Source organism: Myotis myotis, unplaced genomic scaffold (assembly GCF_014108235.1).
Source record: "Myotis myotis isolate mMyoMyo1 unplaced genomic scaffold, mMyoMyo1.p scaffold_m19_p_4, whole genome shotgun sequence".
NCBI lineage: Eukaryota > Metazoa > Chordata > Mammalia > Chiroptera > Vespertilionidae > Myotis > Myotis myotis.
Window position 1 is genome coordinate 600008 of NW_023416346.1, and position 24002 is coordinate 624009.

A 24002-nucleotide genomic window follows, 5' to 3' on the forward strand; every position below is an offset into this window, starting at 1 on the left:
GGGCATTTCTGACAATCATTTTGTTAAGAAAACCAAGGCTCAGGAATCAAGGCAGTTTTCTTTCCCCTAAACAAAGAAAATAGATTCTGTAACTCCCACCCAATCAAGAAATGCTTGCCCCAGAACAGAACATTAGAAAATTGAGCTGCTGAGAGCATTTTTGAGCCTGCAGTCAGGCTACCATTCTGCTGCCATTTCTAGAATGTCTTAGAAAGACAAATTTTATAATAAAAAATTAAAACAGGGGTCCTCAAACTTTTTAAACAGGGGGCCAGTTCACTGTCCCTCAGACCGTTGGAGGGCCGGACTATTGTTCTTAAAAAAACTATGAACAAATTCCTATACACACTGCACATATCTTATTTTGAAGTAAAAAAAACCAAAAGGGGAACAAATACAATATTTGTATTTGCATGTGGCCCGCGGGCCGTAGTTTGAGGACCCCTGAATTAAAACATTTTACATGCAAATGTAAAAGTTTATTTTCCCTCTTTGTAAGGCCACTGAAAATTTATGCTAAGGGAGAGAAAATAAATTCTGTATTAAAAGAAGATGTTTAAATTAAATAAGACATCAGCATTTGTTTCATAATTATGGACTTAGAAAGTTGAAACTGGCAATGGGATATGGAACTGTACACTTCTCAGCTGTAGCTTCACACCTGATCTGATTTTTTTTTTTTTTAAATCATCAGCTGGTTTCTCTCAATTTGCTATTATTTTCTGGAAAATAAATTTTGGTTTCTGTCAAAATCACAAAAGATCATTTATTTATTCATCAACATAAGTGTTATAGCCAGCAAGTGTCAGGCACTGTTCTAGGCACAGAAAACAGAGCTAAAAGGCACAGCCTTTGCTCTCAAACTGTACAAGTCTAATGGAGGAGTGGACAAAATTATAATTATTGGGCAGTATGGAGTAATGAGAGCTTACTCTGCCAGCCACTAGTCTAAGTGCTTACATGTATTAAGTCATTTATTATTAGCCTCAGTTTTCACATGGAGAAACCGAGAGGCACAGAGAAGTTACATTATTTGCCCAAAATCACACAGCTAGTAAGTGGCTGACCCAGAATTCAAACTCAGGCAGATAGGTTTAAAGTGTGTGCTCTTCATCCTGACATGGAGGATGTGGCAGCCAACTGGGGTTTGGGATGATATAATGGCCTTACAAATACTTCCATTGTCCATGTCAGGATGAATAAGCATGGAAACCTAATCAGAGTGCATTCTATGAGAGCAACAGAGTTATATGTGTTAATGCAGTCATTAATGACTTGTGGTTCATATCAAAGTTCTGAACCACCTGGTCAAAATCAGTCATATGCCTGCTCCCTAGCTGGTGGGTTGAAGCGGCATAGTTATGGTAAGGGGCATGTGTGAGGGACTTTGTGAAAGACTGGATAACCAATATATCATTCACATACACTTTTCAAATGCATGTATATTCTGTTGTGATTAATACAGTGTTTGTAGATACTATTGGAATTCATAAAATATATCTTAATTTATCCTAAATTAACATTGCTTTTGTCATTATATATATACTAGTAGCCCTGCACACAAATCTGTGCGCCAGTAGGTTGCTGCTGCTCTCCTGTAGCTCTCCACCCACTGCCCCACCCTCCTATAGCTCCCCCTGCCCCCCCATAGTTTGTTGCCCTGCCCTCTCCTGTAGCTCTTCACCTCCCTCTTGCTTGCTACCCTGCCTTGTTCTGTAGCTCTCTGCTGCCCACTTGTAGCCAGTAGATCGCTGCTGCCCTCCTGTAGCTCTCCACCTGCTGCCCCACCTTCCTGTAGCTTCCCCCACCCCCTCCCCCCTCCTCCCCTCATAACTTGCTGCCCTGCCCCCTCCTGTAGCTCTCCGCAGCAGCCCACTTGTACCTCACTGGCCCACCCTACTGCTGATCCATGATCTGGTCATGATGCGCTAGGTCGTTACACCTCAGGGAGTAATGGCTAATTAGCATATCCCTCTTTTATTATATAGGATATTTAATCAATACACAAGACAAGTATTATCTTGTTAGTGCCTATAGATTTTTTAATATTGAAAGGGAGTCCCTTATCTCAAATCTCTGGCTTTGGAGTCCGTCAAACTTGGGTTCAAACCCCACTTCTGTAATGTATTAGCTGGGTGACTTTGGGCAAGTTGCTTAATTTTTAAAATCTTACTTTTCCTATCTGAAAATGGGAATAATCATATCTGCTTCATGGGTTTCCATGAAAATTAAGTGAAGTAATGAATGTAAATCATCTAACAAATTGCAAGATTGCTCAATAGGTGATTATTGACATTGATATGAAAAAATAGAAAGGAAGAAAAAGAGAAGGAGAAACAGGAGGAGGAAGAACACAAAAATGCATTATCCATGAGCTAGTCAGTGATTAGAGGGCTGGGAATATCAAGGGAGATTAAAAACAGTCTTCTCTGTCATTAACATCTGCCACATCTTTGACTCTTCTGAGATTTAATATAAACCCATTAACTGAAATGTCAACCAGTATACTGCAAAGTGTGCTGACCAATGGTAGGAAATACTTATTATATTTTGTCTACCCCAGATCTGAGGCCCCTTCCTATGTTCCTGGATGGAGACTGATGGGAGACAAAGAAGTGGGTGGCACCCATTGTTTAGCAATGACCTCTAGTGACAGTGGCAGTGCCCTGTATACTCTGTATAGGCTGATCATGCAGTGCGACCCTATCTGTAGACCCTGCTGGTAGTCACCAATTTCTTTTGCTCATCTCATCTTCTTGCTTTTTTGTCAAGTCTGCAAGCAACCAGTCTTCTACCAACAAATTATTCTTCAACTTCAATAATCTAGGGTCAGTTTCTGATGTTTGCAACTAAGAGAGCTGCCTGTTGCACCATGATGTAGACACAATCTCATCTGACCTATCTTAGTTGTGCAAGCTCCAGATCTCATGGCCGAGCCAGAAACTTTCTTCACAGCCCCATTCACATTGCAGAGACTGTGAAAGACACTTTTTCTTGGTACCTCAGTCTGTATGCCAGGGAGGTTAGTGGCAGAAAACTCATCACACCACATTTCTCCATTGAAGACAGTGGAGGAATGGCTGGGAAAGCTGCCTATGGCAATATGCAGTAAGGTCCTGACAGATGACTCTGTCCCACTGCTGATTCATCTTTGCAGGGCCACTTCATTCCAGAGATGACAGCAATTAAACCCATGTATGGGGTGGGAGATAATGCTGATTCTTTCTTCTTCACTGTCCCCACACATATTGTACCCCAGGGATTAACCCCTCCAGGGTGACCTACGAATGCCCCCCACTATACCCCTCACTCTGTTGATCGTTGTGAGAAAGGATAAGGTAAGGGTGAGTATTGCTCTAAAAGCTCAGGCTTCCTGAAAGTGCTCTAGGGATCCCAGATGCCTGCAAAGTGCTCTCGTTTTGTTTTCACATTTCAGATGTTAATTATAAGGAAGAGAATTAGGCATATAAAACAAATTACATTGGCAGTGTTTCCTTCACTTGTGCACAACAGGGCCCAGGCACCCCTAATGAGATGTGACTACAGATCATCGTGCTTCCTGCAAACAGCCAATTGCTTCTAATATAGCAGAGTCTTCCTTGTGTTGCCTGAGAATTAGCCACAGGTGTAGCATTTGACTTTGGGGAACATCACCAGCCCAAGGAAGTGTGGTTAGGTCAACAGCAGGAAGAAAGGGGAAAGAAAGAGAGTAGCAGATACCCAAGGCTTTAGAGCAGTGGTTCTCAGCCTGGGCTGCACATCAGAATCACCTGGGAATCTTTTTAAAATCCTGATTTCTGGGCCTCATCCTCCGGAAATTCTGTTTCTTTGTTATGGGGTGGGACCACAACCTTTGGCAACCTATAGAATACGTGTACCGAAATATTTGTGTTCTTTTAGAGCACAAATCCTCAACAGCACTGAGAGCAGCACAGAGAAATTGACTTATTGGTAAACAAAAAGGAGAAACATGATATTGAAACTGAGGGGTATAGAGAAGAGGTGTGATTCTGGGGGCCAACCAGCACTAATGGTTATGGGATCTTGAGCTTCAGTTTCTTCATCTGTAAAGTGAACGGGTTGCACTAGAGTTTTCTAAAGTTATTCAAGCTCGAGCACTCTGGGTTTCTCATTTCCCATCCCCAAGATTCTGTATTGAAATTTCTAACTGTGAGACACTAGAATTGAAACAAAAGGCAAGCTTTTTTGAAAAAAAAAAAAAAAAACAAAACAAAAAAAAAACAATGGGGCAGTCCCAGAGAAATGATGGTCATTGGATGTTCAACTTTGTTTAGGGATAGCAATGTATCTATCTATAGAAATAGACTTTTAAGGAACAACAAAACAATTCATGAGCTAAGTCAAATGCACAGTTCATTTTAAAACAACTGGTTAGCAACTCATGGCTACATATTAGTTTGGATGAATCAAGCTACATCCTGCAAAACCATGTGTGCATGTAGATACAAACCATGTTCTGAGGACTGGAAGTGTTCTGTGATCTCTAAGTATGGATGCAATGGAGAAGAGGGGAGATCTATGGCTTAAAAAGCTTTGGAACTGCTGAATCCAAGTTAGGTTTCTTCACAATAGGATCCTCTGAGCATTTATCATGCCAGTGGGCTTTGCAACTTTCCTGGGACTACAGTTTGCAGCATCTGATCTTATTTGACTTTGGAACCCCTTTTTTATTGGCATGCCAACAAGTCATGGAATACCAGTGTTCTGCAGAATTGGTTTGAGAAATCATATGCTATGCAAATTAGAACAGTTTATTTCAAGATTTCGCCTGAAAGTAGTATAAACCAAACAAGCTTAGAAGAAAAAAATAAATTGTAAAAAAGGGAAAATGTGGACTTTGATAAATTTCCCTAGTGATAGAATTCAAATCAATATATGAAAGAATTTGACATTAAGAATCAGAATAATTATTAAATCAGATTAAGTATAATAAAATGCTTTCTCATAAGTGGCAAGTGCAAAACCAATGATATATTAAATAAATTTGATTTATTTAAAAGAAGCATTATTTTATTTTGCCCTTAGAAAGTTTTCAAGTTGTATGATTTTGGGGGATATAGAAAAGATAGATGATTGATAGCAATTTTATTTTTCCATTTTAGTAGCTGGTAAATAAAAATCTATTAACCTAAACGAGGAAACAGTAGTGGGTAAATTTCTAAGTGTTATGAAGGGAATTGTGTGTATTGTTCTTGCTGTTATTAATATGAGTTGAGTATGATATATCCAACAAAAATCCATTCTATTAATGACCATTAAATAAGGCTCCTATGGAATAAGGACAACCCCTGGAAAATAGTTAGCAAGACTTTAATAAAGGTGTAAGAATCAGAGTTCCCAGAATAAGGATTTTTTTATGTGGGTGGTAAATTATTTTTCCTCAAAGTCATGAGGTATGTATGTCCATCAATAAAACAGATACCCTGGGAATAAATTTTAAGGTGAGTAAAATATTTCATTCTGACCATAAAAGATTTCTTGTACTTATTTGTTAGAAATACCATACAAAACTCAATTTATTATTTTTTATTTTGGTAAACAATAATGTCTTTGTTCCTCTTTCTTCTTCCCTTTCCCATTTTACTCAGGACCCATTATTAGTGATGTCAAAAGATGGCAGGAAGGAGAAAAAAGAATTTTAAAATATAATGGAATAATTTATCAGAAGGAATACTTCCTGAATGCCCTGTAATTTCGCTCTCAAGTAGGAATTTTAAAACTTCAGTGAGTGAATCTCTGTCTCCTGGAGAAAGGTGGTTTCTCTTCCTTAGTTAGTCAGAGCTCCCGTCTGCCTTACACCAGACTATTCCTCATCGTAACTGCAACTGTTATGCTTCTAGTTGAAAAGACACTGGATTTATGTTGTACAGCATCTGCAAATGGGACAATGGAGTGTAAAGTTTGATTGATTGGATTCACAGGAAGCCTTCTGAATGCCACATGAGGCTTGTGGCTAGTGTTCCCCAGTCTCCCCAGCAAGTTGCAGCTGTGGGGATAGGATGGGCCACCTTGGGCGGGTTGCATTTCTCAACCTCATTCAGCTTAGTTGTGGTGACATAGGCCAGGGGCACCTCAAGCTGTTTGGAGCTGTGCATTAACCACAAATGACAGACACTGTTGCCACCAGCTTCTGTTTCCCACCAGCAGAATCTTAATCACCCTTCTACTCCAGAAGAGACCACAGAGGTGAGGCATTACTTGTATTTCATATTATAATGAAAGGATGGTTACATGCCAGCAGTATATTAAAACCATAAATACTATAAAAGATGATTTTGCACGCACTGTTTTCTCAGAGAAATCTTTTATTTTGCCCCAGACTAGGTGAGGACCTTTGTTATATAATGCCCTGAATTCATCCTTTGTGGCACTCACAGCTGTTGTCATGAATTAATCCATTATTCGAGGAATTACTTGTTTCTTACTGGTCCTCAAATATTGAATTTTAATTCCATAAGTATACAGATCTGTCTTTCTCCCCAGCATCCAGGGCAAAATTTGGCCATAGCCCTTCCCTTCCCTACCTTTCTCTCCCCTTCTCTATCCTCCCCCCTTTTATTCACGAATAATTTAGTCCTAAAGCCATTAAGTGGGGCAGAATGGGGTAGATATCCATGGTTGAAAGGGGCGAGAGTGTAAAGTACCAGACCTGCATGTCAGAGCCTCACCAGGGAGAGGAGGGCATTCATGTCCTCATACAACCAAAGGATGGACTTATTTGACATGTGTCCCAGGAAATTCTTGGCCTATTCAGCCACTTTCATAAGGGGAGAGAGGGCCATCAAATTATGAGTGCAATTAGACAAAACATCTGTTAGATATAATTTTTTCATCGTTTCATCCAGTTCTTGTGGCATTGTAGAGACAGATTACTAGTTAATTTAGTTTGATGGCCAGTAGTGTCTATGTTAATTGAATTTTTGACTGGATATTTGGGAGTCATAAAATATAAATGTATATTTGTGTGCTTGTAGAAAGATTATAGTCTTTGAAATCAGACACATTCTTCTGTAAACCTCAGTTTCCTCATTCATAAAATAGTATTGATGATAAATTTGCTTATGGAGTTGTAGTGATTATATAAAATAATCTGCCCATATTCATTCATTGTAGACTCTTGACATAAGATGCTCAAAGATATGGGTGCCACATAAATTTTTGAGCATAAGTGATATATTGAGAGAATATGAACAACCTTAATGATATTAATGTATCTGTGATGTTTATTGGTGACAAAGACACAGCTACTACTAATAAAACTGTGGTCTGTTTCCTACATTCCCAAACAAAGAAAATGCTTAATTTTAGTGAAGTTTGTGAGTATAATAATGCTAACCTTTTCTCATCTAAGTTCACAGATCTCTGAATCCTATCCTCTAATTTCTCCATGGAGTCCTATCCTACTCTAAGCCCCACTCTAAGATAACATCAACTATAGCAATCTTTCTATTCCTCTCACTTTCTCTGAAAGTAAGTAGAGTCTCTACATGATAGCTGTGGAACTTTCTGCCCTCTTTCATCTGGGGATTCTTAAAACAATGTTTATAGCCACCTGCATGCCCTTCTATCATATATTTGATGTGCTGTGACCTAGAGGAACCTGTGTGTGCTTAAACTGGAGAAACCTTTCAAATGTCTAAAATATAGTTCCTCTGCTTGCTTATTGAGGATATGTGTGAGCCCAGCATCTCTTACATTTTCTAATTTCCATCACTGACCATGTTGGCTAGGCTTGCTTCTAAGGAAACTAATGTAGCCATAGCCACTTGAGGTAAAAATATAAAATGAGCTTCCTTGCCTTCAGCAAGTTATTTGTCCTCTGAACTTTATTTATAAACACCCCAACAGTTAAGGCATCTGTTTCTTCATGTTAATTTCACTGGCTTTGGTCTTCCCAGCAGGGAAGGAGAGTTTCAACCTATGGGTAGGCCAGGTGAGAGAAGTAGCATGAGAGCTAGGCTGGGAAAGAAAAGCTCGCCACAGGCCCCATGGAACAGGAAGATGGAAATGCGGGGGGGGGGGGGGAGGAAAACTGCAAAGCCCTGAAATGAGAACAGGCATTATTGTGCCTATTATCAGGATGCAGAAACCAATGAGGTGGAGAAATGAAGAATCTAGAAAGAAAATAAAAGCCCAGTTACTATGTACTATGTGTGTGTGGGGGGGGGGGGGGAGGGCGGGGGAGTAAGCTGCAAAAGTTGGAATAAATGTCTTCTTGTTTTAGTCATGTTAAGGATAAATAATGAAATAATGTGTGGCTTTTTCTGCTTGGAAACTGGCCAGTCATGTCAACTCAGAAGAAAGTAAGAAAAAATACAGACCTTGCAACTTTGTGCTTACTGTTGTTGTCCTAGCCGTTTCTGTGTCCACTTGTCCACTTGTCCACTTGCTGAGCATATCCCAAACTCCCTCATGCCTCTTTTGGAGGTGAACTGTGAAATAAACTAGGTCACTTGGAGTTGAAAACAAAGAAAGGAGAGAAGAAGAAGAAGTTTTCTGCTGGCTTTTGAGGTGAGCTGAAAATCATCAATGAGATGCCTGTGTAAGGACTTCCCGAATGGCTCCTTCATGTGTCACATTAACAGTGGAAATTGTTTACTGAGTGAGCAGAGAGGGATGTTTGCTGGTAGGAGAGGAAAAAGATGGTGTATTAGACAGCTTTGATATTTGACTAAGGAACGGATTTCCCCCCTCAGGCACCAAGAGCTAGTAGCAGTTCCAGGTGCCTGGTTAGAAAAGGACAGAATGATGAGATAATGATTCATTTAAAATGCAGATGGACTCCACAATGATCAAATGAGTAATAATGAAAGCCATAAGCCTTCTTGGCAGAAAAGGAATTACACTAAAGGCTTAGGACCTATCAGGCTAGTTTTCTTTTGTAGTTTGGCTCAAATCTACAATATAGTCAAATTTCAGGTCTTTAGGAATGGCAGTGTGCTTATCTGTGAGATAAACTTTCCCTAACAATAAGTTACAGCTACACTCAGTCAATGACAATACTGTGGGCCTTCTGTGATAGACAAATGGGGGGGGGGAGATTCTGTGCCCCTCACAGTGGGATCTTGCATCTACTTCTGTTTCTTTAAATAATGCTGTTCTCAAATCAGGGAAGTTTTCTGACATTGTTTCTTTGAATATGTTGTCTAGCCCTTGCTCTTCTTCTTGTCCTTCTGGCACCCCTATTATACGTATGTTGCTTCGATTCATGTTGTCCCAAAGCTCCCTCAGGCTCTCCTCCTGTCTTTTGATTTTTTTCTCCAATTGCAGTTCAGATTGGGTGTGCTTTGTTTCCCTGTCTTCTAATTTGTTAATTCGGTCCTCCGCTTCTCCTAGTCTACTGTTGAAAGCTTCCATAGTGGTGTTTTTTTTTTTTATTGTATCTATATCACTCTTTATTTCCTCCTGATTCTTACATAGGTTGATTTTCTCATCTGGTTTATGAACTGTATGACCCTTATTCTGAATTCTTTTTCTTCCAGAAAAATAAAACACCTCTTTTGCTCATTTTTTAATTGGGTTATTTGTCTTCCTGGAGTGAAGTTATTGTTTTTTGAGGGTTCTTTTTTTTTGGAGTTCTTGTTTTTGAGTTCTCACCTCAACTATGTGTATATGTAGCAGATGGATCTCATGGTTATGAAGGCTGAGAAGGCCCAAATGATGCAAAGCTAGGGACTGAATCCAAGAATACCTATCCAGCAAGGCTATCATTCAGAATTGAAGGGGAAATAAGGAGCTTCACAGACAAAAACGGGTAAGGGAGTTTATCACTACCAAGCCAGCAATGCAAGAAATGCTAAAGGGACTGGTGTAAAAAAGAAGTAATAAAAAGGGAAGAAGGAACGCAGGAACAAAAAATAAAAATGGCTACAAGCAAGTACCTATCAAAAATAACTTTAAACGTAAATGGATTAAATGCTCCAATCAAAAGAAATTGAGTGGCTGAATGAATAAAAAAACATGACCCATACATATGCTGTCTACAAGAGACACACCTCAAAACAAGGGACTCACACAGTCTGAAAGTGAAGGGATGGAAAAATATATTTCAGGCAAATGGAAATGAAAAAAAAGCTGGGGTAGCAATACTTATATCTGACAAAATAGACCTCAAAGTGAAGGCCATAACAAGAGATAAGGAAGGCCACTTCACAATACTAAAGGGAGCAATTCAACAAGAGGATATAACCCTGATAAACATATATGCACCCAATGCAGGAGCACCCAAATACATAAAAAAACCACACTTCTGGAAGGTACCAAGGGAGAGGTCGACAGCAATATGATCATAGTAGGGGACTTTAATACCTACTGACATCACTGGATAAATCCTCTAGACCAGCAGTTGCCAACTGGTAGTCCGCAGATCTCGGCTGGTCTGTGAGGTCCGAAAGATTGGTGATCAGTGCTCTAGCAAAAAGTCAGCAAAAAAACAGCAATCCTAAATGATTCACTAGGCCAGATGGACTTAACTGACATCTTCAGAACATTTAACCCCAAAGCTACAGAATATATATTCTTCTCAAGTGCACATGGGACATTTTCAAAGATAGACCACATATTAAGTCACAGGCAAAGTCTCTCCAAATTCAAGAATATTAAAATCATATCAAGCATCTTCTCAGACCACAATGGCATAATATTAGAAATCAACTACAATGCAGAAAAAGCATGTGACAAAATCCAACACCCTTTCTTGATAAAAACCCTCAGCAAAGTGGGCATAAAGGGATCATACCTCAACATAATAAAAGCCTTATATGAAAAAACTACAGCCAACATCATACTCAATGGGCAAAAACTAAAACCATTTTACATAAGAACAGGAATGAGACAGGGATGCTCACTTTCACCACTCCTGTTCAACATAGTACTAGAAGTGCTAGCCATAGCAATTAGACAAGAAGAAGAAATAAAAGGTATCTAAATTAAAAAAGAAGATGTAAAACTGTCATTATTCACAGATGACATGATACTGTACATAGAAAACCCTAAGGACCCATAAATAAATTATTAGACTTAATAAATGAATTCGGCAATGTAGCAGGATACAAAATTAATGCCAAGAAATCTATGGCATTTCTATACACCAGTAGTGACCTTACAGAGAGACTAAAAAAGCAATCCCATTTACCATCACACAAAAAAATTAAGATACATAGGAATAAACTTAACTAAGGAGTTAAAAGACCTGGACTCAAAAACTACAGGACATTCAAAGAAGAGATAGAGGAAGACATAAACAGATGGAAGAACATAGCATGCTCATGGATTGGTAGAATCAACATCATTAAAATGTCCATACTACCCAAAGCAATCTATAGATTCAATGCAATCCACATTAAAATACCAATGGCATACTAGAACAAACTCTCCCAAAATTCATCTGGAATAAAAAAAGACCCCAAATAGATGCAGCAATCTCGAGTAAGAAGAGCAGAGCTGGAGGATCACAATACCAGATATCAAGCTACACTACAAAGCCATGGTTCTCAAAACTGCCTGGTACTGGCACAAGTACAGACATATAGACCAATGGAACAGAATGGAGAACCCAGAAAATGACCCAAGCCAATACACACAACTAATATTTGACAAAGGAGGCAAGAGCATACAATGGAGTCAAGACATTCTCTTCAATAAATGGTGTTGGGAAAATTTGACAGATACATGCAAAAAAAAAAAAAAAATGAAACTAGACCACCAACTTACACCATACACAAAAATAAACTCAAAATGGCTAAAGGACTTAAACGTAAGATGGGAAACCATAAAAATCCTTGAAGAAACCACAGGCAGCAGAATAGCAGACATTTTTTGTAGGAATATCTTTACCAATACAATTCCTAGAGCAATGGAAACTAAGGAGAAAATAAACAAATGGGACTACATCAAAATAAAAAGTTTCTTCCCAGCAAAAGAAACCATGAACAAAACAACAAGAAAGCCCACTGCATGGGAGAATATATTTGCAAATGTTATCACTGATAAAGATTTAATCTCCAACATTTACAGGGAACTCATACAACTTAGCAAAAGGAAGATAAAGAATCCAATCAAAAAATGGGCAAAGGACCTAAATAGACACTTTTCAAAAGAGGACATAGAGAAGGCCAAGAGACATATGAAAACATGCTCAAAGACACTAATCATTTGAGAGATGCAAATCAAAACAACGAGGTACCATCTCACACCTGTCAGGCTGGCTATCATCAATAAATCAACAAAGGACAAGTGCTGGAGAGGATGTGGAGAAAAAGGAACCCTCTTTCACTGCTGGTGGGAATGCAGACTGGTGCAGTCACTGTAGAAAACAGTATGACATTTCCTCAAAAAATTAAAAATGGAACTTCCATTTGACCCAGTAATCCCACTTCTAGGAATATATCCCAAGAAAACAGAAAAACCAATCAGAAAGGATATATCCACCCCTGTGTTCATAACAGCACCATTTACAAAAGCTAAGATTTGGAAACAGCCTAAGTGCCCATCAGCAGATGAGTGGATTAGAAAGCTGTGGTGCATCTACACAATGGAATGCTACACTGCTATAAAAAATAAGGAATTCTTACCATTTGCAACAGCATGGATGGACCTGGAGAACATAATGCTAAGCAAAATAAGCCAGTCAGAGAAACAGAAATATCACATGATATCACTCCGATGTGGGATATAATGAACATGAACTGATGAACAAAAATAGAACCAGAGACATAGAAGCATGGAACATACTGTACAACCTATGAGGAAACACAGGGGGTGTGAGGGTAAGAGATCAACCAAAGGACTTGTATGCATGCATATGAGCATAACCAATGGACACAGTGGGGGGGGGCAGGGCATGTGTTGGGGGGTAGGGGCAGCCGGGGAGAAGTCAGTGGGGGGGAAAGGAGACTTATGTAATACTTTAAACAATAAAGAATTTAAATAAAAATAAATAAAATTTAAAAAAGAAAGTCCTTTCTTCCTGATGATGCTGAGACAGCATTTGAGTAAGACAGGAACTGAGCTTCAGCCCAGGAGGAGAGGGATAGCACAGGGAATTCAGAGTTTGAGTTTCAGTCTGAGTAACTGAGAAAATCACTGAAGTGTCTGATGGCCTATTAGTGATCAGGCTATCTTTACTCTATCAGGATGTTGGGAGCCTCAGATAATTTTAAGTCCAGTTTATAGGAAATTTTTAAAAAGCTACAATTTTATAAACTTGAGTCTGTGCCTATGAAATTCATTGTGTATGAACCATAATTGCTAGAACACACAAAGGCATTTATTGTCTTCTTTATTGACAGGTATATTGATAAACACCCCTCCATTATCTGATTTGATTGTCCATGTGAGGCAGGTAAGGCAGGTATTATAGTTCCCATTTTACAGATGATGAAACTGAGGCTTGGAGAGATAAAGGACTATTGCCAAAGTCACAGGATTTGTGAGTGGCCATACAAAACTACACCCAAGACTTAGGACTTCTCTTTCAGTCCTTCCTCTATACCAGAACTTCTTCCAAGGATAGGCACAGAAGTTCTTGCCATTCCCTTCAGAGTCTGTTTTAGTGCATATCTTCCAGGTTATATAAACCAAGTTATATAATCTAATAAATCCTTTGGGTTAATGTGCTACCAGTTCCTCTTATTAATTGTAGTGAAATAGGATGTTCCTGCATACCTGCATGCTTTTGGGAGGGGACAATTCAAAAATAATTTTGAATCATTGGCTTTTCAGCATTTGTCAAAATTCTGGATAATGTAGCAGCAAAAAGCATCAATTCACTGTATAAGCCTGAGCAAGTTTCCTCCCTTCCCCTTGTAAAATGAGGATAACATCTATTTTGTAGGGAGGCTAAGAAATTTAAACGGGGCCATTTGTATAAAGTACCCAGCCCTCTGATCTTCCTGTTGTAAGTGCACAACACAAGGTGGGTACCATCACCAACACAAGCAGAACCCCAGGCAAAACTGGGAGAGATAGGTACCAAAGCAGGGCTTGGGAGAGTTAACTGGCTAGGTATAATGGAGAGTTTTACCTCAAAAAAGAGATTGTTCTGGAAAAATCTGTTATTGTCTCCTAAGAAAGTTATCAGTGAGGACTGGGAGCTCTACGTCCTTAGAGTTACCCTTTTCAAGTAGTGGTTACAAGTCTGCTTACACAGTGAATCCACCAGGTCAGAGAGCACAGGGATACCCACCAAGAAATAAAGAACCTGGATACTGACAGCCAGGCCAGTGAGTTTGGAAAATAGTTTGAGTAAAGCAAAGAGTGACCTTCCAAGGAGATACACAGAGAAATGGGTCACTTTCAGAACTTCAGTTAAGATTTCATCCTTGTCACATTCTGGTTCATGGCAGAGACACAACAAATAATTGTTGACGCAACTAGTGAATTATAAGGACACTTCACACTGACCATCAGCAGGTAAAACCTTGATTAGGTTCACAAGTAGAATGGAAGACTGGGCCAGCTCTGCCAATTTTCTTTAGCTAAATGGAACCATGCCCCGAGAAAGAATTGACTTAGAAAAATGTAAACTATTACTATGCTTTTTATGTTGCAACTTTTCAGGTGAATTAAGTCTACCAGCTATCATGATTTCAGTATCGGAGTTTGGATGATGTGGGGCCAAATGCATGATAGTGCCCTCCTATCAAAATATCCTTTGCAGAATAAATTAGCTTTTTGGATCAAATATTTTGCTGTCAATTTACATTTGTGCTTCTTCTGCAGGTCTTTGAATGTTAAGCATCTTTTGCTGTGGAAGGAAAAGTATGCCTGCTAAAGGGCTTTCTGACGTCAAGGAGCTGGTTGGGAAGGTTTTTGTAAGGAGCAAGGAATGCTGTGGAGTTTGGGAGGATAGGCTATAGTTGTGTACTATACCCCCATTACAGCTGGGGCTGGTCAGCACCCCTGTGATATTCTCTAGGTCCTAGCAACCCTATATACTGCCCATGGATCTTTCTATCACCAGCTTTGGTTGGAGAAGACAATGCATCTGCCTTTGAACTGGTTAGTGGGATAAGAATAACCAAGTAGAATATAATCAGAAGGGGCTGATTCCTCTATACCAGGCTCAGAATTTCTGAGTGTCCTTAGCAGAGCACGGTGACTGTCCTGTGATCTGCTCAGTTCTGTTCACCCTTCAGCCCAGGGACCACACTTTGAGAACAAGCGCCCTAATAGACTCTACAACTGACTCTTTTCCAATAGCTTTTGAGGGAGGGCCAGACAGCTGTAAGTCCTTTCCCTGCACCTGTAGAAGTGATGGGGAGGATAATGTAAAGGAGGATGACTCACAAGCTTGCTCCACCCCTCTCTCTTTCCCATAGAAGCTCCTGAGTTACCCCTGACAGAGGAGACCCTGGGCTGTGTGGACCTTTGGTCTTCCCTGCAAGCATCTCAGATAATTTTCAGGTCTGTCCTTGCCCAAAAGCAGTCATGACTGCAGCATCCCCAGAGTGCTTTCATGTTTCAAGTCTTGATCCCTAATGCCCCTTTCCACCCTCCTCTCACCCAAATCGCCTTTCCCTTCTCAGATCCCTGATCTCTGCCTTTCCCTGTCTGCTGCCAGTTGCTTCCTGGAGCCCTGGTACAGGATGGATGGGCCTTCATAATAACCCTGGTAGGGAGCTGTGGGGCCACGGCCTCCCTTTTGAGGCTGGTGTGCCTTTGATTTCTTGACAGATTAGCAGCACACAGAAGCAAAACCCGTGTAAAAAGCTGAAGTGAAACGCCCAGCTCTCCACATGACACATGCCTGTACTACACTGTGACTGACAGGTAAGGGGGAAAGCTATTTGCAGTGCCCAGCAAGCTAGATGCTTGTTCTGAAGAGCCAGCACAGCCTAAAAATACCACAAAGGGTAGGAGGGAGAGAAAGGAAACTTTAGCATGGAATAATATCAAAAATTAAAAATAGAAAGGCTTTTGGTAAATGAGAGTCACCAGTTGCTGTTTTGCTCACCACCTGCAGGGCTTTTAGGATTCCCAGCAGACAGCCAGTAGCAGGCATGACAGAAAACAGTGAAATTATTTCTGGGAATGGAGTCAGGCCACCAATAGATGGAAGGCGGAAGCAAGTGTAGACAGACGAAAGTGTCATGTAGTGGGCTGAACTGATTGAGATTGACAATAACCCAGCCTGGCAATTAATGAGATCCAATAGATGTGGGGTTTGCCTCCAATTTGATGAACCACTTTGTCAGGCTTGTTTAACCTTGGTCTCAAATCAGTGAGATTGTAGAGTTTGCATCCTCCTCCTTCCCCAAATCTCCTATCCCCTCCCCCAGCCTACCACCATAGCCTCTTCATTTATTTTAAGCTCTGGAAGATAAATGATTTGGTTGAGCTTCATTCTTATTGTCTTTCTTAGAAAATGTCTGCATTAGCCAGGTAAATAAATGTCCTCCCCATGAATGAGTTGCCCTAATCAAGGAACTCATATTGAATAAACCTGGCCCAGCACTGGCAAGATCTTTGGGGGAGGGAAGCTGTGGGCTGTTAGCAGAGTTCAGAAGGTTTACCTTATACCTCTGTCCAGAATTATGCAGAGGAGAAAACTGATTTATTTTCCTGTTCTCCTATAACAGATGTAGTACACAGGACCCTCAATAAATATTTGCTGATTTTCAAATAAATGAGTGATGGGCTGGGCTGGCATTCATTTAAAACTGTGGGATTTAGTATCAAAGCTGTTGTACTTGACTGGAGTTCTTTTAGTGAGGGGTGTGATGAACCTTAGGGTTCTCTAAGAACTGGTTGGTTATCAACCCAATAGTGCCATGTCACCCCCCACCCCCCACAACTGCATGCCAGGAGTCAGGGCCAGTTTTATCCAGAGAGACATGTGTCTGGGCCACTGTGTCAGAAATGCCACATACCTGAGCATGACCTTAAGCTAACCCTAGAGTCAAGCCCCATTCTACTCAGCCATGAGAGCTGTTATCAAGTCTGTATGCCTTTAAAAACCCCTCCTCCCATAGGTGAATTGGGTTGGGTTGCTAAGTATTATAGGTTGCTGAATTTCCATGGTACACTGAGAATTTCAGAAGACTCTATATTATAGATATTCTTATGCTGTAAAATATATCACATAAGGTGCATCAGAAACCACTAGGAGTATACAGAGGTATTTAGATAAACAGATTCCAGATAATCTGGGCAAAAAAAGACTCTTGGGAAGTTGACCTTGGAGATGATAAAAGACTTGGGAGAAATTCTAGAGTCCTTTGAACAGCTTTGTTGATGGGGATTCAGAAAGATATCTTGGGTATAGGTTTTTATTTTATTTTATTGATTGATTGATTGATTGGTTATCTAAAGTTTACATATGTCTCCATTTTCCCCAATTGACCCCCCCCCCAAGCCATTCCAACCCCAGGCAAGCACCCACCACCCCAGTGTCTGTGTCCATTGGTTATGCTAATATGCATGCATACAAGTCCTTTGGTTGCTCTCTAACCACCCCCCCCCCGCCATTTGTTTCTGGATCTATTATTGTTCATCAAATTATGTTGATCATTATATCCCACATATGAGTGATATCATGTGATATTTATCTTTCTCTGACTGGCTTATTTCGCTTAGCATAATGCTCTCCAGTTCCATCCATGCTGTTGCAAATGGTAAAAGTTCCTTCTTTTTTTATAGCGGCATAGTATTCCATTGTGTAGATGTACCACAGTTTTTTACTCTACTTGTCTGCTGATGTATGCTTTGCATGGTGCCAAGTACTTTATATACATGAGCATATCTGATTCTTAAAATGTACTTTTGAGGTGGGTAGTGAAAGCTAGATTTGTTTCCAGATCTTAGCTATTGTAAATTGTGCTTCTATGAACATAGGGATGCATATGTCCTTTCTGCTTGGTTTTTCTGGTTTCTTGGGATATATTCCTAGAAGTGGGATTACTGGGTCAAATGGGACTTCCATTTTTAATTTTTGAGGAAACTCCATACTGTCTTCCACAGTGGCTGCACCAGTCTGCATTCCCACCAGCAGTACACGAGGGTTTGTTTTTCTCCACATCCTCTCCAGCACTTGTCGTTTGTTGATTTGTTGAAGATAGCCATTCTGACAAGTGTGAGATGGTATCTCATTGTTGTTTTGATTTGCATCTCTCAGATGATTAGTGACTTTGAGCATGTTTTCATATGTCTCTTGGCTTGGGTATAGGTTTTTTAAAGCTACACCTAAGACTAGGAAGCATATAACTCAATATATTTAATAGCTAAGGTTTAGAGAAATTAAGTGACTTTCTCAGAGATCATCAGTAGTTTCAGGCCTCAGTGTTAAAATTAGCAATATGGGCTTAAAATGGAAGATAATTTTATAGGTTTTTCCATGGTACCACATTGCAATTCCTTTTTATAACTGGGTATTCATGATTTCAAAAGCAGCAATGGGAGGAAGATTAGGGAAGAGAATGTTATTGAGCATTTCTTTTGTATGCTTTGCATGGTGCCAAGTACTTTATATACATGAGCATATCTAATTCTTAAAATGTACTTTTGAGGTGGGTAGTGAAAGCTAGATTTTTTTAACTAAAGGAAACCAAGATTCAAAGAGATGGCTAAACCAGCACACTGATTTTTGGCATATAGACTAAAGACCATACTTAGTCTACATTACCACACATCAGACTGCCAACCAGATTAGCTCAGAGGCCTAATTTGCTCTGGTCAACTGCCAAAATACAAGGTCACACTAAGTTATGAGAAGGGAGGTGTCACCATGGACTTGATACATGATAGAAGAGTGCACATTCCTTCTTTGATGACCAGTGAAGCCATAGCAAAATTATAAAAGTTACTATAATAGAAAATAGAAAATTTACTCTAATAAAGAATTACAAATTATAAAAACCTAACACATGAAAAAGTATTTGCCTTATCCTAAGTCCTTAGGTGCTGCTTCCATCCTTCTTAAATTTATCTGTTGAATGAGGACTATTTTCTTCAATATTAAAAGGGATCCTATAATATTTACAGAAAGGCTGAGTGACAAAAAAACTTTTTAAAATCTCAGAATGAAAAACAAGGACCAATAGGTGGAAATTAAAAGATGGAAGCTTTGCCCTCACTGGTTTGGCTCAATGGATAGAGCCTGCGTACTGAAGGGTCCCAGGTTCAATTCCAGTCATGGGCATGTACCTTGGTTGTGGGCACATCCCCAGTAGGGGGTGTGCAGGAGGCAACTGATCAATGATTCTCTCTCATCATTTGTTGTTTCTCTCTCTCTCCCTCTCCCTTCCTCTCTGAAATCAAATATATATATTAAAAGATGTCAGCTTCAAGCTAACAGGAAGAACTTTTAGGCAAATGGGTCTGTGTGACTATGAGATGGGTTGCTTCAGAATGAGCTAAGTTCTCTCCCTTGGACATGCTTAAGCAGAAGTTTGAAAATACTTTGGGGATTTTCCATAGGACAAATATTAGATTGGATGATCTCCAAGGGCCTTTAAGGATCTAGGATCTAAGAGTGCATGACATGTGACACCAACAGTGAGAGGATCAGTAGCTAACTGGACCCACTGACTTTTCTAACCTGTCATTGTGCAAACTTCTGCTTAGTTTGCTCATCATCACCATCAATACTAATCACTGATCAAAGCTGTACTGAACTTTAATCTATTTTCAATTAGAAACAGATTTTGCTCTTATCCGAGCCAACTCTGCTCTACTATTCAGTGCCAACTTGGGGGATGGGGCCCAAGTCAAATGAGTATGTATGATTCTGCTTGAGTCATGGAAGATTTAAAGGGAAGAGTAGATGGAAGCCACAAGGAGGCAGGACTGTCCAAATCCTTTGGAGGAAGTAGCTTCTTCTTACTGAAGGTGGCCTCATTCAGGTCAGCTGTGACTAGAGCCAGGATAGGAGTCAGATATTATTTAGGAGACCAGATCATTGCCTCTTTAAGGTCCCTTCTAATCAAAGAATCTTTGGAATTTTTGTTTGTTTTGTTAATCCTCACCCAAAAAATATTTTTCCCATTGAGTTTTAGAGAGAGTGGAGTGGAACAGACCTAGAGAAAAATCGATGTGAGAGAAACACATCAATTGGTTGTCTCCCACATGTCCTCTGACCCAGGGCTGGTATCCAGCCTGCAACAGAGGTATGTGCCCTTGACCTGGAATTGAACCTGAGACCCTGTGGTCCACAGACTGATGCTCTAACCACTGATCAACCAACCAAAGCATTCTCTGGTTTTTAATGAAGAACCATTTAGGAACCACTAATTATGAAAGATAATATGACATTATTTTTAAAATATATTTTTATTGATTTCAGAGAGGAAGAGAGAGGGAGAGAAAGATAGAAACATCATTGATGAGAGAGAATCATGGATCAGCTGCCTCCTGCATGCCCCACACTAGGGATGGAGCCTGCAACCCAGGCATGTGCCCTGACCAGGAATCAAACCACGACCTCCTGATTCATAGGTCAATGCTCAACCACTGAGCCACACTGACCAGCCAATCTGACCTTATTATATAGATTTTAAAATGTTCTGAATAAAATTTTGGTGCATAGACCTGGGTTTTACTTCCAGATCCAACACTAATTAACTGTGTGTAATCCATGTGTTTTTTTTAATCTTTGGGGGATTCAGTAGTCTCATGAATAAAAGGGTAGGTCATTCATTTATTCATTCAATGCCTACCATGTGTAAAGCACTGTGCTATGTGTGTGGGGAACAGATAAATCAGACTCTTATGGAGTTGAAAGACTCAACTGAGATGCTACATGTAAAGTTGCATCATGAAGAGAAAGAGCTACAGAAACATAAGAGTTTAAGACATGATAGTTATTTGATAATTCAGTGCAATAGGTAATTCTTTACTACAGGAAATTAATATTTTTGCTAAAATATTATTCTAAGTCTTCTATATATAAAAAAATTTGCATCTAATTGGAAAATTTACTCTGTACTGAGATTTTTCAAGTTCAAAAGCACCTTTATATGTCAATGTGCTATGAGTTGAAACAGATTTAGCATATAGTTTAGTAAGTTGGATATAATACAGTTGTTCAATTCTTGGAAACCAAATGTGTTTTGTGACTGGTTACTTTTCTATGTGGAGGGAAGCCTTGGAGTAAAGAAGCAGAGACTTTGTTGGGCCCAGGGGGTAGGGCACTGCCAGAATGGCTGCAGGCTGAAACCAAAGGTGGGCTGAGGGCATGTGACACATGGCACTAATTGCATCTGTTTTAAGTTATTACCCCTGGAAAAAGAGGGAAAGGAATGGGATAAGAAAGGGATATATAAGGAGCTTCAAGTGGACTGCCAATGTGTTATTTCTTAAGAAAACTTGTGAAGAAAAATAAGGCAAAATGTGAATATTCAAAAAAGCTGGATGGTAGGTGTATGCATGTTTATTATATTATTCTTGATACTTTTCTGTATTCTTGAACTATTTTAAAATTAAAAAAACTTAGGTTGCACCAGCATTACTTTGTTTCAGGGGAGCTCTGATTGAATAATTATGCAGAGCAGTAATGTGTCAAATAGTAATATAATTTGCCACTAGTTCTTAAATTAAGTTAATGTACCTAAGTATAATTTTGATGGAATTTGACTAACAAAATATTCAGTTTTATACCAAATGTCATGGTTTAATTCTTATTATAGTTGAGAGATCTCACTTGATAAACTTTTGATTGTATTTCCAATTGTCTTATCAGGGCACTTTGTATACAGGGTGTGATTTATCCATTTTCTGGTTGGGAAACTGTAACTCAGAGGAATTTAGTAATTCATTCAGGATCACTGAGCAGTAGGAAGGCAGAAAAACAATGCAGGAGCTCTGCCCTTTTATTTTAATCTATGATCCCCCTCCCTGTTTTACCCAAATCTTTGTGAAATGATCAACAGAATCATCTAGGGAAGACACAATGTTGTAGGCACTGGGTAATTGGAGCTCACTTGCATGTGATTTGGTCAACAGGGACACAAGGTGGAGAGAACATAGGGATTGCAATCTCTGCATTTAAGGGTTTTATAATCTAGTGAAGATATGAATAAATATATCAGCTGTATCAGCCCATCTGTCTCTCCCAAGAGTGAGGAAATTATCAGAGTGGGTTTTGCCTACAGAATATCAGCAGCAGCCACCACCACTATTCACTGAGCATCCACTGTATGCTGGGACTGTTGTTGGCATTGCTCATTTCCAGACTATCCCAAGGTTACCAAGTTCTTCTTAACCTTTCTTTAGATTTGTGTATGCTGAATTTTGTCCCCTGACAACAGCCCCTTGTCCAATGGCAATTTGTTTGTAGCAGGAGGTGTTTTCAGGAGCAAGCAAACTGTACTCAACAACTGCAATAACAACCACAAAAACCAATACAGCCCAATTCTGAAGAAATTCCCCCTATGTAAAGCTACTTTTGAGACTTCATTGCTTATTCCAGTCAAACATTTCAAGTGGTTGAACTTGGAACTTGGACTTAGAATCTTGTTTTGCAGAAGGAACTTGATTTGCTGTTTAAATGGTCAGCAGAATAATAGCTGCAGACCTCTTGGCTTTTGACACTTATGACCGATGGAAGATGTCTTTTGTACTCCTTGACTTACATGAAAGAAGCCCAGTGAGAAATTATAGCTGAAGGGTTTGTTTTTCTTTGGGCCTCTTCTAACTGAATGGAATTAAATATCCCCTTCAATACTGACCCCCTAAGCACTGCACCCTAATTTCCCAAACTGCTCTCCAACATTTGGCAACCCTAGCCTTCCATTTGGTCTTTGAGTTGTCAGAACTGGGGAGCTCAGAGGTACAACAGAAAACACAGACTCACTGACAGCAGTAAGTTCCTCAGTGCCTCTAGTGGGGACCCAGTTGGAGGAAGCTGGGTAGCCTAGACATCTGGTATCTTGATCACTTCCCACTTTTGACATGACACCACATCGTTTTGATTTGTTTCCTACCTCTCTGGCTATGCTTTCTGTCATCTTGGTGTTCCTCAGTCCTCTCTGGAAACAATTCTTAACCAGGAATATGAGTCCTGGGGCTGATCTTGGTGACCTAACTGTGTCTTCTAGCTCTCACCACTGGTTTCTTACTGTAAACATCCGCACCTCTCTGCCTGCCAGTATTCTCTGGCCATGGGAATATATATATATATATATATATATATATATATATAGATAGATAGATAGATAGATAGATAGATAGATATAGATATAGATATAGATATAGATATAGATATAGATATATATATATATATATATACATATATATATATATATATATATATATATATATATATATATATATATATATAGAGAGAGAGAGAGAGAGAGAGAGAGAGAGAGAGAGAGAGAGAAAGTCTGCAGGGGATAGGGACAGGGCACACAATGGGTCTTAGGTAACCAGAAATGCCAGAGATTTAATGCCACCAGCTTGATGTACAACCAATGAGGGATGGAAGATGGTAGAGTGGTAGACAAATCCCTCAGCTCCTTTGCTGGTTGGGTGGAATAATCCTAGGATGTGTTCTTCAGGATTGAGCCCCAGTTGCCCACCTGCCCACTGATGTTTCTTTATTGCCTTTTCTCCCTTCCCTGCTCATTTCTCTACTCCCTCTTCATGGTTCATGAGATCACTTCCCAAATGAACCTCTTGTCCCAGGGTCTGCTTTTGGAGGAACCCAAAGTAAGACAAGTTCCTGAAATTTTATGCAAACTTTTTTTTTGGAACCTTTAAAGGTGTCTATGAACCAAAAGAGACCAAGACCAGCATCTAACCCCTTTTCTCCAGATTATTTTATCTACTTCTGAAATTTAGACACAGAGAACCAGGTGCTTTCTGTATGTCACTATAAGACTAGCAAGCATCTCACATTTAAATGTCTGTGATGATGCTGTGCTGTGCTGCTCAGTACTCTCATTGGGACAGAAGGACCTATTCCCTCAGCAGCTGGGAAGATTGTTAGCTGATGGCTCAGCTTTCAATTCCCTCCAGCAGCTGATTTCAGCTGAAGGTTATAT

At 39.7% G+C, this 24002-nt stretch overlaps 1 long non-coding RNA gene across 8 annotated transcripts in view; it reads left to right on the plus strand.

The window, feature by feature from the left end:
- Window positions 1-24002, plus strand: part of LOC118653895 — a 159549-nt gene that overhangs the window by 71868 nt on the left and 63679 nt on the right. For 5 of the 8 annotated variants that reach the window (XR_004966912.1, XR_004966914.1, XR_004966907.1 and 2 more), the window contains 4 exons: window positions 8376-8532; window positions 14743-14834; window positions 15342-15426; window positions 15697-15792. This is a non-coding gene — a long non-coding RNA (uncharacterized LOC118653895). Of the gene's footprint in view, window positions 1-8375; window positions 8533-9639; window positions 9776-14742; window positions 14835-15341; window positions 15427-15696; window positions 15793-24002 lie in introns of all 8 variants that reach the window. The other 3 variants (XR_004966909.1, XR_004966913.1, XR_004966910.1) reach the window with 3 other exon arrangements.